Source organism: Myotis nattereri, assembly GCF_964212035.1.
Source record: "Myotis nattereri genome assembly, chromosome: 18".
In the NCBI taxonomy this organism is placed as follows: domain Eukaryota; kingdom Metazoa; phylum Chordata; class Mammalia; order Chiroptera; family Vespertilionidae; genus Myotis; species Myotis nattereri.
In genome coordinates this window covers 5489914-5504878 of record NC_138093.1, presented here as the reverse complement: position 1 = coordinate 5504878, position 14965 = coordinate 5489914, and the positions used below count along the sequence as shown (strand labels likewise).

Genomic DNA, 14965 nt, shown 5'->3' with positions numbered 1-14965 from the left:
CCAGGGCACAGGCAGGCAGGGCTAAGTCCGCTTACTCCGGTCCATGCAGCAGCTGCGGGAAGGTGGCCACGCCAGTGCTGACGGTTGGGACAGGTTGGGTGCAGATAGGAGGGAATGAGTACCAGAAGGTCTTCCTGTTTGAGGAGGGGCAAGGGGAGAATTTGTTGACTTCCACCTGCGTGCAGGGGCGTTGAGAAGGTCTTTGCAACACAGATGCTTAATTTACAGCGGGACGCAGTATTCTTACCCCATATTTCAGATTCTTCTCCTCCTGGCTGACAGGATCTGCTGCTGCTTCTGGGTTCATTCCTTTAGTCTTCCCTGATTAGTCTGAATTGATACGTCATTTGTAGTACATCGATTTCTGTAGCAAGAGGTTGATACAACTGGCTTGGGGGGTTCTCAGGCCAAATTAAGAGCAGATATGAAACCTTATTCTTGGAAGTCTGGTAAGTAAAGAAACTTCAGTTTTCATTTTATTTGGCTCCTATTGCCAGTGATTTTTTTTTCAGTCTTTTTCCAGTGACCTAATTTTAAATTGTTATTTTTGCAATTGTTTATCAGTCATGATATCACACACAAAAAAAAAAGAAAGAAAAAAAAAGTAAATAAAAGCAAAACAAAACAAAAATATCATGGTCTCTTCAGAGATCCTATCCTTTTTGGAACATGCATACGTGAAGTGGGTGAGCAAAGCAGTTCTTAGCGAGCCACCTCCTTTACCACGAATTGTCATGCAATAGTCTGTTCTGCTTTTTAGTTCTGTATTTTTAAGTCACAATAAATCATCCTGAACTGTATTGAAGAGATCTAGTATTTTAGGACCTTTATAAACAGAGTGAAGTAAAACTATCAGCATGCCAGAACTGCTTTTTTATTAGTGATGTTGTATACTTTTGTACAGCTAGGAAAGTGCCTTTAGAGTCATTTTTTTTAATAAGATTACAGGATTCACTTCCCAAGAAAAATCAAAAGTTCTTGGTTCTCTTCTTACTTGTTATAACTGTTGTTCATGTCAAGCCCCATTAATTCATAATGTATGTGAATACCCTCCAGATGTTCAAGACACACTAGATGCTGGGGTGCCGGGACCCAAAGGAAAGCTACTCAGACTGGAGAATGAAAAGCCTCAGGAGGGTTAGCGAATCTCCTGGATCTGTTTCTGTGGCTTAGTTGGCTTGTGAGACTATATCTATATAGTCTATATCTATATATCTATATCTATATCTATATCTATATCTATATCTATATCTATATCTATATCTATATCTATACCTATAGTTGGCTTGTTTAACTAATCTTAAGAAAGTAAAAGTAGAACTAACCGCATGGTAATGCTTTTTCATTCCTGTGCCCTAGTGACCTATACCTCAAGCTTCTTCACTCATGAAACCCAACAAGTGTGCGTGTGTATTTATAAATACGTGTTTCTTACTCTTGATAAATAACCTTCCTTTTGCTTTTAACCCCAAACTCTTCATGCTGCACTTTTAACTGATTCTTTCCTTTGAGTGCGTGGAGTACTCACGCCATGTATGTTGTAAATGAGAAACTGAGCGTGCTGAGACGACTTTATTAGTGTTGGTTGCTGAGTTGGATTTCTTCAAAACATTCTCCCTATAAGCACCCCTCTGAGGGTAGGCATGAAACTCTGCCTTAAAGAAACAGATGCAGTTCTTTGGCTAGAGTTGCGGTGATGGCTGACAATTTCCTTATTTCTCATTCCTGTGTTCAGACCATTTGACAGTGTCTTTAAAACTGATGATTAATAAAGCCAGGAACTGTTGTTCCTTCTCTGTCCTCCCTCTGCTCCTGTCATTAACTACTTCTTTACATATTACTTCCCAACTTGTCCCCAACATCAAAGCGTCTGGTGTCTTAAATAAACAGGCCGGTGGAGAGGCCGTGTGCAATGGGGTATCGGTCCTAGAAGGATGTGTGTGTTTGTCTGCGGGTGCTGGCCGGGCTTCGTTCAGGGTGACAGCACTGAAGGCGCCTGAGGGAGGTTTCGGGGGGCTGCCACTCTGAGCCCTTGTGGATCTTGGTCACGCCTGGGAATCTGAAGGTCAGTGCCTTGAGCTTCCAAAACTTTTTAACTGCCTCATTATTCCAATACTCAGCCTCTCTGTATACTCCCTTTCCCAACACTCCCACCCTCATCCTTCAGTTCTTCTCTGGAGTCCTATTTCATCCATTCAATTTGGGGTCAAGGAACAGGAATTCTTGATTCTACTCCCGTGCAGTACACTGATCAGACCTTTGACCCAGAAGGGATGTGAAAATGACTTAAGCATTAGGGATTTCAGTTAGACATATCAGTAGGTTTGAGGAAGTATATTTATCCGGGCAAAGGTTTGTCTTCATCTGAGGTTTGGTTGGGGTGGAGGTAGAGAGCTTAGCCAGATGGGACAAATGGCTCAAAGGCAAGCGGTGTGACCACTCAGTGACTTCTCTGCCGACTCAGATATTTGACTCTGTGCGTAGTGATACTTAATTAGAAATGAGAGTCTCCTGTCTGTTTGTGGAAATAACTGGAAGAAGGCTTAGTCTTCTGGCCAATCACTAATGGCAATTTTCTCTTTGTAATGATAGCAATAATAATAGGCTCTCCATGCTGCTGTTTGATCTGGTCTTTCACATCAGGTTCACGGAGGGTATTAACAGCTCCTTCTCCACTCTGCCCGTTTCCAGTCAGCTCTTGCCAGCAAGCTTTGGAGTCCAGTGGGTGGCTGCAGACACTGCTTGCCGACTTGGTTCTAAGTGGCCTGTTACCCTGGTGTGATCCTCACGTGAAGGGCTCTGCTTAACACCGAGTTGTAGTGGTCAGAGCAGGAGGGTAATGTTGCCTCCTCTCCCTCCCTTCCCAGCCACCCTACCCCTCAAGTTCTGTTGTTACAGAGAGTGAACTGAGTTTTGAGGCTGGAGAAATGATACGCAGATGGTTTATATGATTAGAAGCTAATATTAAGGTAGACAAAACCATCAGCTTTGACAGGTGATTAAAAATACAGCTTTTCTTACAAAGGACTATGTGGCAATGGCTCCAAAAATATTATGAAATAGATACTGCATTTGTGTATTTCCAGGCATTTTTAGTTCCCTTTCTGTAACCACTGTTTCTATTGCATCTTTTACTCTTTTTTAAAAAAAATTTTGTTGAAAACGTGTTCTTCTCATTAGCTGTGGCCTCACTGATCTGCATGTAGGTGGTTTTGAGGAAATGGGGCTTAAGGTAGTCAGTTCTGGGCAGGTTTCTTGCTGTGGTAATTATGGTGACCACAGTCAAAGTGGGGGTAGTGATGTGTGGCTTTGAGCCAGCTGGGTTGAATGACGCTTCATGACAGACCCTTCAAATCTATGGAGGTTGTCAGTGGATGCTGGACATGTGGGCGTGTTTTCTCTGTTCTGTTTTGTTAAGGATGAGGCTATTTTTCCCCTCTCCACCTTCAACCCTAACCTCAGGAAACCACAGTAAAAAAAAAAAAATCTTCAATTCAGAGCCTGTGGTGTTTTGCTGAGAAAGTTTTCTGTGAATGCAATTTATTTTCTGTTTTGCATTTCAGTATCTGGCCTTCAATTCTTCGTCTACAACATGAGAAGTTTTGGGCTAGATTTTTGATGTCTAAAATAATTCTGTGATTCCTAAGGAAGAAGAGGAGGCCAGAGGTTGTGATCACAAATGTTTATTGGTTGAATCCAAATTTAGAAACAAATTGGGGCTGTTCCGCTTCCCAGTTGAACTTGACCATAGCCTGGATTTCACATCTGGGGGTAATTTGTTACCACCTCCAGAGCTTGCTTCAGTGAAATACGAGTGTTCTTAAAGATAGCATGAGTATTTTTTTTGTCATATAATTATGAAAGACATTTGACTCTTTTTTTGGGGGGAAGGGGGATACTTTATCGTTCCTTGTCAGCTGAGAAATCTAATCAAAGCCACTAGCTTGGATAGTCCAAAAACAAACCCAGTAGATATATAGCAGTAAAATTGTTTTTTTCTTTCCTGCAAGTATTTTGCTCAAACTGGGACTGTTTTTTTTTAACCAGGGGTAGGGCCGGGCGGGGGGCGGGGCGGGGGGTAGAGGGGGGGTGGGGCATGGGGGGAGTTCTGGCTGCTTGTGTGTTTGAAAGTAGATGATCATCTTACCATTAGTAGAATCAGCCCTGTGTGGTCAGAACTTATGTATGAGTCACTGGCTTGGTTTACTTTCATCAGGAGAAAATGAATGTTCTTTTCCTTCTAGGGTTTTATGAGTACTATTTCTCTTATATTTGCTTTTGTTAAGAGCTTTGTTCTTTTCTTCCTGTATGTTCTAAAAAAACTAAGTGCTAATACTGTACTTGAGCCAGCTGGCAAGTCTGGTTTACCAGTAAGATCACCCTGAAGGACCAACAGAAATGGACCGGGGAAGGACATTTTTAATTAACTTCAGTACTTTCCAGACAAGATAGTGCAAATCAAATGTTTATCTGGTACCTGCTGTTTGTCAAAGGGACTCAAACCGTAGACATGTTGTTTACAAAACTGCTCAAATGAGATGTCTCAGTAAGCACACTGAGTCCCGGCTCTGCTGCTTCGGAGCTTTGTGATCATGGACAATCACTTAACTTCTCTTACCTTCATAGTTGTTATTGTTTTTAACTAGAGAAGCAGCTTTAGGATTATTTGGAGGAACAAATGAGTTTTGTCAAAATGTTTTGTTAATTGTTGAAACACCTACAGAGTCCAGGCCTGTGCACAAGCAAAGTTGAACATAAAGATATTCGCATTGATGCCCCCTGAAGGATTTAGGTGTTCATTGAATGCTTGCTGAGAGTTTGGAAGAATTTGCGGAGAAGGCATGACCCACTCCGTGTGCTGTCGAGGAAAGCCTTGGGTGAAGTGAGGATGGAAGTGTGGAGGTACTTCTCAGGGAGATCTGTCATGGAGATAAGGAAACCCAGGCATGCTCAGGCAAGGTCAAGGGGAATTTTCTGTTGGAGAGTAGGATGATGAGTATGATTAAGGTTTCCAGGAAAACATAGAGAGAGGTTAAAAATAAAAGAGTCAGCTCTTTTGGGGGTCGGGTGGAAAGAGGGGGTACAGGTGGGAAGTTTGGCATTAGGACTTACTGGGGAAAGTGTTGTAACAGGTAGTGCTAGACGTGAGGCGGGAGCTGAAGAAGCCAGAGGTGGAGATGGGGAGCCAAAAAGAGTTATCTTCCTAGAGGTTGGCCATTGCTGTGGTCCTGGGAGAGGAGAGCAGAATAGAGGGCAGGGGGGCCACCTTGTCCATTACAGTGCGGAGGGTTCCCAGGCGCACTCCTGGCCTCCTGGACCTTCTTGAAGGAGAGTGTGAGCCAAGGTGAGAGAAACCAGAGCTAGAGGACAGTGAAGCCCCTCAACAGACTTCTGCTTTCTGCATGTTTGTGGACAAGGATAAGCTTAAACTCTTTCTGAGAACGTGCTTTAAGTTTGAGTCATAGATTACTAGGCTGATTAGCTGGTCAGGTCTCTTTAACTGATGAGGTTAAATAAATAACTAATTACAGGCCAAGAGCTGGGGGTAGAGCACATGTCCCAACATGGTGCTCCTCCATTTGGAAGTGTTTCATAGAGTTGGTTTTTGTTTTTATATAAAAAGTTGATTTTTTAATTGAATTTACTGTGGTGACATTGGTTAACAAAATTACAGATTTCAGGCGTACAATTCTAAAATAGATGATCTGTATATTGTATTGTGTGTTCACCACCCCAAGTCCGGTTTCCTTCCATCTCCATTTATACTCTCTTTACCTTTTCCTACCTATTAGAGGTGTTTTAAAATCAGTGTGTTTGCTTTAGAGATAAGGCAAAGTTATAGACCCTGTGTAAGTCATACACTTGTGAATTCTCCTCTGCTGGTCAAAGGTCATAGTACCCTCAACAGAGCTCAATTAGCTTTTCGATGCCTCACGTTCCCATCATATAAAATGATGCATTATCATAAGACTTTGAAGAGGAAATGTTTTGAAAATCTTGATGTACTGTATGCCTGTGATTTATGTCATTTTTAATAAGCCTTTTGATCTGTGACTGTGTCCATGGGGCCCAATTGTCAGCCAAATTATCCTGTGAAATACCAGCTCCAGAGGAACATGTGCATAAAAGGGCACAGATGAAGCAAAAATGTATTTGGTTTTATCACTTGGCAGGATTGGATGATAGGTTTGGGCGGGGGTGGCAAGAATGAGAGTGAGCCAAGATTAGCAGAAATGTCAGAAGCGTATGTGTTCTTTTTTAAAATCTTTACATCAAAATTTTAACTTGTGCACATGATTGATAGTTCTGGGAGGCAGTGAGTAGGAGGGAACGTGGTCTCAGATTGGACCTACATTCACATGTCAGTGGTGGCCATGGAAGATTAATGTCAGTGAACCTTATATTTTTCATCTATCAAATGAGCCATTGTGAAGATTAAATGAGATAGTGTGCGACTTAGTGTGCATTTACTTGTTGAGGATATCTTACAGTGGTCATCACCATAAAGCTGATGCATTATCAATTAATGCTCAAATATTTACGTTATGTGCTTAGATTTTTTTCCTTAGTTATATTTCTAGAGAATTGTTATGGGTATTCATAGGAACCAAATCTGGATTAAGGAATATATACTTCTTATGTCTTTGGATTCAGGGGTTAAGAAAAAGGGGACACAGCGAAGGGGAGAGATCATCTACACAGAGTGTGTTTCTTGAAGCTGTGGGAGATGGAGGAGAAAATACTAATTCCATTTTCAACAGTACCTGGGCATCTGGTTATGATAGTTTTAAGTATATAAAGTTATTTACTTATAGTTGTAAAGAACTTATCATTATAAAAAACAAGACTACTCATAATGTAAAAACTACTTCTCTTCTTCATTGAGCTTTAGTTTGCTGGAGTTAGTGACTGGCTTTGCATGGACTGCTCTGAAATGGTGCCTTGCTGATTTCACCCTCATTCATTAACTGAGCAGCCACAGTTGGCTTTGCATTCTCCTGGCCTCTGTGAAGTTTTAAGAAATATTAATGATGTGGTAGGTACTTCTCAAGATCTTTGTTTGAAAGCATAGACAACCAGAATGTTAACCTAATTATTTTCTTATGTGCTTATCTTTTAAACATTTCACCACTTCCTGGCCTGTGTTAATCCTCTGTTCTAGGCAAAGTGACCTTCTCACCAGTCCCTTTTGCTCACTAGGTGCTGTGTTGCTTCTACATCTTTGTTTAGAGGGCGTTTCCTCTGGCTGGCTTGTTTTTCTCTTCTCTTCTCTCCTACAGCATTTCACTAGACCATGTAACCCAGCACTTAACTATATAGTATTCTGTCTTGTATTCACTGTCATCTATTAAATGTCCCCTCCCCCCCCCCAGATCATAAACTCTTTAAAGGTAGGGGCTATGCTTGCTCTAGGAGTCCTTCATCACTTTTATCTCACACAGTGCTTGGGAAAGAGTAGTAATTACGTGTGCAGCCTGGAATCAGACAGACATGAGTCTGAATCGTTGCTTTGCCACTAACCAGCTGTGTGACTTTGGGAAAATTACTTAACCTCTCTGAGCCTGCTTCTTCATCTGTAAAGTAGCAGTGGTGTCTTATATATCATAAGTGCCCAGTAAAAGTTCAATGCTACTATTGTTAGTCTTCAATTCAACAATGGGTTATTGAGTACCTACCACGTGTTAGGCACTGTGCTGGCTCCTGGACCTGGGAACTGATGTTTAACACAGCAGATAAGATCCCTGTAGGGAGAAGAGACATTATACAGATATGTAATTATCAACATAAGTACCAAGAAGAAATAAAGTAGCTACAGGAGAATAATTGAGGGAGGTCTTTTTAGTCTGGGACATTAGGAAGACTTGCTGAGAAATTATTTTAAATGATACTTGAAGATAAGTAGACGTTTTGCCAGTAGGAGTATCCCAAGCAGAGAGAACAGCATGTTCAAAGGCCTGGGGCGAGAGTGCTTGGTGTGTGCCCAGAGGTCTGGACAAAAGCCATCCTGGTGGCGGAGGGAGTGAGGGGTTAGTCCTCAACCCAGTGGGTAAGCGGTGAGCCTTTATGGTTCAGGCAGCTGGCGACTGGGGCACATCCCTTCCCTTCATCACCTCCTTTTTTCTGAAATGGGACTAAGATGTAATAATTAAATGCTAACAGTTTTGCAATTTAGCTCATTTATTGGCCATGGTTTGAAATGAATGAATTATCCTATGAAAGTGAATTTTTCAGAAACCAAGCCTACCCTTTTAAGTGCCAAAGGTTTTGTTGTTGTTCCAGTGGAAATTTTTCTAAAATACTTCTCTGTCTTCTTAGTCAACCGAATGAGCCTGGATCATTGAGATGACATTATGCTACACCACGACTCACAGTAATGGCACTAATGCCCTCAAGATGAGATATGTGGGATCATATCCTCCCATTCCGAGCAGCCCAGATTTATAAGCCTAGTGCCATTGTCTTCTTGTTGAAAAAAATTTTTTTCCCCCTGCAGAAATGATGGTCCCATTGCAATGTCTGGTTCCTTTGGCTGCTGCCCTGTCCCCAGATTTGATTTGCTGCTTCTAATGTAAGCTAGGAAAAGAGATGACTAATTTTAGGCAATTCTAACAAGCTTAGCAAATTGATTTAGAGTCCTGGTCTGCAAGTTCCTCTTAGAGGTCAAATGCATGGATTTTTATTGCATGGATGGCGGCACCAGAGGTCTCCCTGATTCCTCAGTGAGCGGCCAGGTTGTGGAGGTTTGTAGATGATGGAGCTTGCTGTCACCTCTGCTTTTAACACTAGAGTGTTGTCCAGCAGGGAGCTGATTTTTTTTTTTTTTTTATGAAGACAGAGCAGTGGAAAAGTAAACTGAGAGGTTAAATTAATGATGAGTCATAGACTTTAAAGCTTATAGGGACTAGAAATGTTGTCATTCCAGCCTCCACTCGCCTTGGGGGTGAAGTAGGTTAAGCTGCTCAAGTTTACCAGGTTTGAAGCACAGCTGGAAATAAAATTCAGGTTTTCTGCTAGCCCAGTGCTCACCTCTGTATCATCCTGCCTTGCAGACAAGTCTGAATAGCTGAATACATTTGAAAACTTGAATAAGAGTTTATGTTTAGCCTTTTCATTTCTAAGAATAGTCTCCCTGAGAACTGAACATTTGTGATCTTGTTTTTGGCTCATTTTTATGACCCTAGCAGTGCCACACTTAGCAGAACGGTACTCTGGTCAGAGCATCATCCAGGTCCTGCTCCAGGCCTCTCTTGTACGTCACTGTGCCCTGTCCACCCCTGTGTTCCCTGTTAGGATTGGGAAGCCTAAATCTTAAGTTCCCAGTCTTTGGGGGAGGAGGGTCACCAACACCTTATCTTTGTATGTTATTTCATTTGATTCTTTTTATTCCAGTGAGTGAAGGAGCATAATTCAGTTTTATACCAGAGAAAATGGATTCCCAAGAGAGAAAAGGATTTGTGCCTACTTCCCCAACCAGTTAGTTACTGCACTAGGCTTTAACACCACACCCCTTTGTCGTTTTATTTTCATGGGACAGGCTGTCTTCTGTGGATTAAATGTCTAGCATGTTTAGGCTTTATTTTTAGACTTCTGTAAGAAGCATGTTGAAAGATCCATGAGCACAGAAAGTGTATGATCACTGTTTTCCCAGCACCCCAGGGAGGGGCTGGCACATGGTAGGCACCACCTTGTGCCACGTGTTTGTTGAAAGTAGGAGTGTGTTGCCGAAACCGGTTTGGCTCGGTGGATAGAGCGTCGGTCTGTGGACTGAAGGGTCCCGGGTTCGATTCCGGTCAAGGGTATGTACCTGGGTTGCGGGCATATCCCCAGTGGGAGATGTGCAGGAGGCAGCTGATCGATGTTTCTCTCTCATCGATGTTTCTGACTCTCAATCTCTCTCCCTTCCTCTCTGTAAAAAATCAATAAAATATATTTTAAAAAAAAGAAAAAAAAGAAAGAAAGTAGGAGTGTGTGTGAGGGATACCATCATTGCATTCACCCCCTCATTTACTTGCCAGAGAGGTTGTTCCCGATGACGAGATGGGTGGTCGTCTGTGTGTGTCTTTTTTTTTTTTAATGGAGTTTATTGGGGTGACATTAGTTAACAAAATCATGCAGGTTTCAAGTATGTCACTCAACGAAATATCATCTGCATACTGTGTTGTGCGCCCATCGTCCAAAGTAAAGATTGTTTCCATCTCCGTTTATCCCCCTTTGCCCTTTTTCACCTCTCTCCACCCTCCTTCCCCCTGGCTATCACATACTGTTGTCTGAATTAGTGTTTCAGGTTTCTTTGCATATATTCCCAAAAGTGGGATCACTGGGTCAAAAGGCAGATCCATTTTTAAATTAAATGTCCATCAGTCTGCATTGTCACCAACAGTGCACAAGGGTTCCCCTTATCTGTTGATTTATTGCTGGTAGCCATTCTCAGGTGTGAGGTGATATCTCGTAGTTTTAATTTGCATCTCTCTGATGATTAGTGACATTGAGCATCTTTTCGTAGGTCTATTGGCCCTCTGTATATCATTTTTGGAGATGTATCTATTCAGTTCCTTTGCCCATTTTTAAATTGGGTTGTTTGTCTTCTTGGTGTTGAATTGTGTAAGTTCTTCAAATATTTTGGATATTAACCCCTAATCAGATGTGTCATCGGTGAATATGTTCTCCCATTCAGTGGGTTGTCTTTGCATTTTGTTGATGGCTTCTTTTGCTTGCTCCCTGTGTCTTTTAAACTGAGCCTGCCATGTGACACTGACCTGGCTCGGGTGTGTGGGAGGCAGTTCTCAGTGTTTTACTTTTGATCAGGTGTGTAACTAAAGATAGGCAGAAGTTTCTCATTACCTAGTTTTTTCCAAGCTACAGTGACTCTTGGGACCAACTTTAAGTTCTCCAAGCTATAGTAACAGTAATTTAATGAGGCTTCAGGTTTAATTAGATCTGAAGGCAAAGTTATTTCCATGAAGAATGTAGTGTTTTAGGCTTTGAAATGATAGGCAGTAAACTCGTGGGTGAGTCTTGCAGTAGCTGTCAAGGTGGCCTTATTTTAGAGGAGGCAGTACAAGCTGTCCCCCTACTTTCTAATATAATGACTCCCCGAAAACTAGTTTGGTTATAAATGTCCGCCAGTGACTCCCTGCTGCCCAGAGCTCCCCTACTGGGGGCAGTAAATGGCTGTCCGTGTCATCTGGGACACTAGAAATCACTGTTCAACAGGTGATGAAAAAAAGACTCTGAACAGTGTGTCAGCGAATAATGATGTTGGGATGTGTGCCCTAAATTAAATCAAGACCACTGGTGTTAGTGTGGCTCGGGTAGTAGGGGCTCTCTGACCCAGTCTGTAACTGTTAGCCAGTGTAACACGGTCAATGAGTACTTCTTATAGCAGCCTTTCATTTATCCTTTTTTTAAAATAATAAATTATATACTTTTGTTATTTTTTAAATCCTCACCCAAGGATATTTTTTCCATTGATTTCTAGAGCGTGTAGACAGGAAGGAGGAGGATTTTCATTATTCAACTTTTTATATTTAAATCTTTGTCCTGTGTGGAATCTCTTTGGGAATGGGGATAAGAAGAGAGTTAGGAATCCATCTTTATATATTTTTTCCAAATAGCTAGTTTTTCCCAGATGTTTGACCACTAACTTGCACTGTCAGCTTTATCATACACCAGTGATTTTCAACTGGTGTGCTGAGGTACAGCAAGAATTTTTAAAATATTCAATACCTGACTATTTAGTCAGGGGCACTGCCCTCTTTTCCAGATTAAAAAAAAAAAGTCAACAGCCAACACAGCAATAGCCACCCGTGTGAATGAATCAAAATTACACCTTTTTTTGGTCAGATTGGCAAAAAATATACATTTTTTTGGTGTGCTGCAGAATTTAAGTAATTAGTTTATGTGTGCCATGAGATGAAAAGGGTTGAAAGTCATTGTCATACACTAAAAAGAAACCTCACCCAATCTCGGACTTCGGTTTGTCTCTTCCTGTGCCAGGAACTGAGGATTAATCAATCTCTCTAGATGTGGCAAGTTTCCTGATAGATCAGGTGACATTTTACGTAGCTAGTCTTCAACTTCTTGGTTTCTGAGTTTCCTACCCTAGGATGTGATTAAGTAATGTAAATTATGTATTTACCATGTGGCCCTTCTGAGTACTGGCTTTTGGCTCTGTGTGGTTTTTTAATTTTGACCTGCTTCTAGAACATACATTTGGCTGACTGCTTAGCAATATGTAGTGGTCAGATCATGTTCTCTTTATGCTAAGTAATCTGTCCCTTTTGCAACACAGCTATTATTCCCCAGAAATAAAACATGCTGCAAACCTCCCTCACCTTCTCCATTCTGCTTGTCATGTATACAGACAGCTAACACATCACATCATTTTGTAACAGTGCTTGTGGTAGACATTCACTCTGCCTTCTGTGGGCTGGGCTTGACTCCTACATGTTCTTATATGTTCAGTATTTTAACATATTTTATATGTTCTGGATTTTAATAGTATAGGATATTCATTGGTTATATTGTGTTGGACATTTGGGGTTTTCTCTTCCTGGAGAGATTATTTTGCTTTTCAGTTCTCTGGAGCCATAAGCTTTGTCCTTCGCTCATATTTCTTTTATTCCTCTTATTTTGCCTTGATTAGAACAATTGAACCATAACTTATTGGGTGATTATGTTCAACTGTATATACCACTGGAAACCATGCCCATTTGAGTCAGTGATCCTGTGGCCTCATCTCAGCTTTCTTGGGTATTTCAAACAGAAGTACTTTTTTCCTCACACTCATTTTTCTCTATTTTTATTTCCCTTTGGTTCCCACCTTAACTCTGTTTATCCTGATTTGAAATTCTTATTTAACAAGTACTTAATAACATCTACTTAACACTTCACTAGCTGGCAATGTTAATATAGTTTACTTATGTTACTCTTTGGAAATTTTCAAAATCCTTACATATGTCTTCATGTTTGTGCTTCCTGCACAGCTGCCTTTGACCCGCCATCTTGCTATTGCTTCTGTATGCTCTGACCTCTGTAATCCCTGCTTAAACCTCGGAGTGCAGGCAGACCTTTATTCTTCTTACTCAAATACTAGTATGTAATCCACTCGCGGCCAGTGCCTCTCAACGCTTCGATGCGTCCGGGGCATCTTTACCAATTTCTGTTTGTGTGGATGGAGTTGGTGGTAACTACGGTTGATGGTGGCTATAGCCTCCATGCCCTCCCCAGACCACCAGCTCATTTCTTCAACTGAGGGGACATCTGGGCTCTCCCCTTCCCAGCACTGTGCCCTGGACACTCTTCAGACAGTAACCGAGGGCAGAGGTAGGCCCTTGTTTTGTCTTTTGTCTGTCAGGGATTATTGTACTTTGTTGCTTCGAAGTCCAGGGTCTTGAAAATGATGGTTTCATATAGTTTGTGTTTTCAGTTGTTTCTGGTGAGAAGGTTAATCTGATCCCTGCTGGTCTCTCTTGGCCAGAAGCAGACGTCTTCTCAGAATAGAACTTTTCATATTTAGACTTGTTTCTGTCCTGGGGAAATTAAGTGGGTCTGGCCTTATCTTTTCATCCTCCTCCTCTTCAGAGCTTCACAAGTAATTCTTAAAGAAAATGAATTTCATATTTATTGAATGCCGTTTATGTGCTACATTATATATTCTTTTTTTATTGTTTTATTGCTTAAAGTATTACAAAGGGTATTACATATGTGTCTACATTATATATTCTTGCTAAAATGAATAGGCTTGGTCCTTGTACCGGATGTTCTTCAGGTCTAGTGAGGGAGGCAGACAATGTTCTTATTGCTATAATTAAAAGTAATACATATTTTGAAATATCTATGATGCCACCACAATGTAGAGTGACATGTATAGTATGTTAAATATGATAAATGATGTCACATTAGAATTGATGGCCTTGTGCTGACACTTGTGAATTCTGTCCCCTAACCATGACCAGCACTGTTCACCCTTTCCTGGACACCTGTAACCCTCCCATGGACGGCATAGAATTGTATCTGTGCTCTTGGTCCCCTGACTCTCCTGGATTTGTCTCCTCTCCACATGACTTTTTCTCTCTACCTGAGTTTTGGTCTGTTATCAAATCTGATTTCTTTTTTTTTTTTTCTTTTACTTTCACCATAAGAATGTTAAAGACTGAAATATAAAAAATTAGCTGCATTTGCTGTAGATGGATGAGCTTTTTCAATGAATTTGTTTATTTTCAAAAGTAAAATGTAATTGGCTGTTGGGATGGGAAGGGAGAAAGAGTTGAGTAGCAGAAGACCACAATTATAGTTAACTAGAGGCCCAGTGCATGAAATTTGTGCACTGGAGGGGGGGTGCATCTCTCAGCCCAGCTTGTGCCCTCCCACAGTCCTGGAGCCCCGTGATTGATCACCCCAAAGTGAGCAAAGGGAGGCTCTGCCCACCCACCATAGCACCACTGCTGGGTAACCTGGGCCTCCCTCTGCAGGGCGATCATGGGGCAATGGCCAGGCCCCCGACCAATCGCATTGCACCCGCCTTGGCTGGCCTGGTGCAAGTGGGTGTCATAGCGTGGTCGTCTGGAAGGTCGTTCTGCTGATTGGACTTTCGGTCGATTTGCATATTACACTTTTATTGTTATAGATAAATCTGGCCTACTTTTCCAAAGGGACTCTTCGGATGATGAATGAGGCCAGCTGTCCTTTGAGTTGTTTAGGAGAAGCTCAGGTTGCTAGTGACATCTAAGAATCTTCCCTCTCTGGGATTGGACAGCAGGAGACGGGAGTAATACCACTGTACATTGACTAGGTGTCAAAGGTGAGAGTTGCGGGCCCTGATTGGCTCAAGACGAGCCATGTTGTTGCCTGAGCAAGACAGCAGGACTCCAATGGTGGATTTGTCTTTTCTCCTGGTCAGCGGCTGTGACCTGAGCCTTCCTTGGAGAGAGAGCCTCTGTTTAGGTGACTGTTAACCGGGTGG

At 41.8% G+C, this 14965-nt stretch overlaps 1 protein-coding gene across 2 annotated transcripts in view; it reads left to right on the top strand.

Moving 5' to 3' along the window:
* SORT1 (sortilin 1) overlaps positions 1–14965 on the top strand; it is a 58591-nt gene that overhangs the window by 1285 nt on the left and 42341 nt on the right. The gene's annotated exons all lie outside the window — the stretch shown is intronic.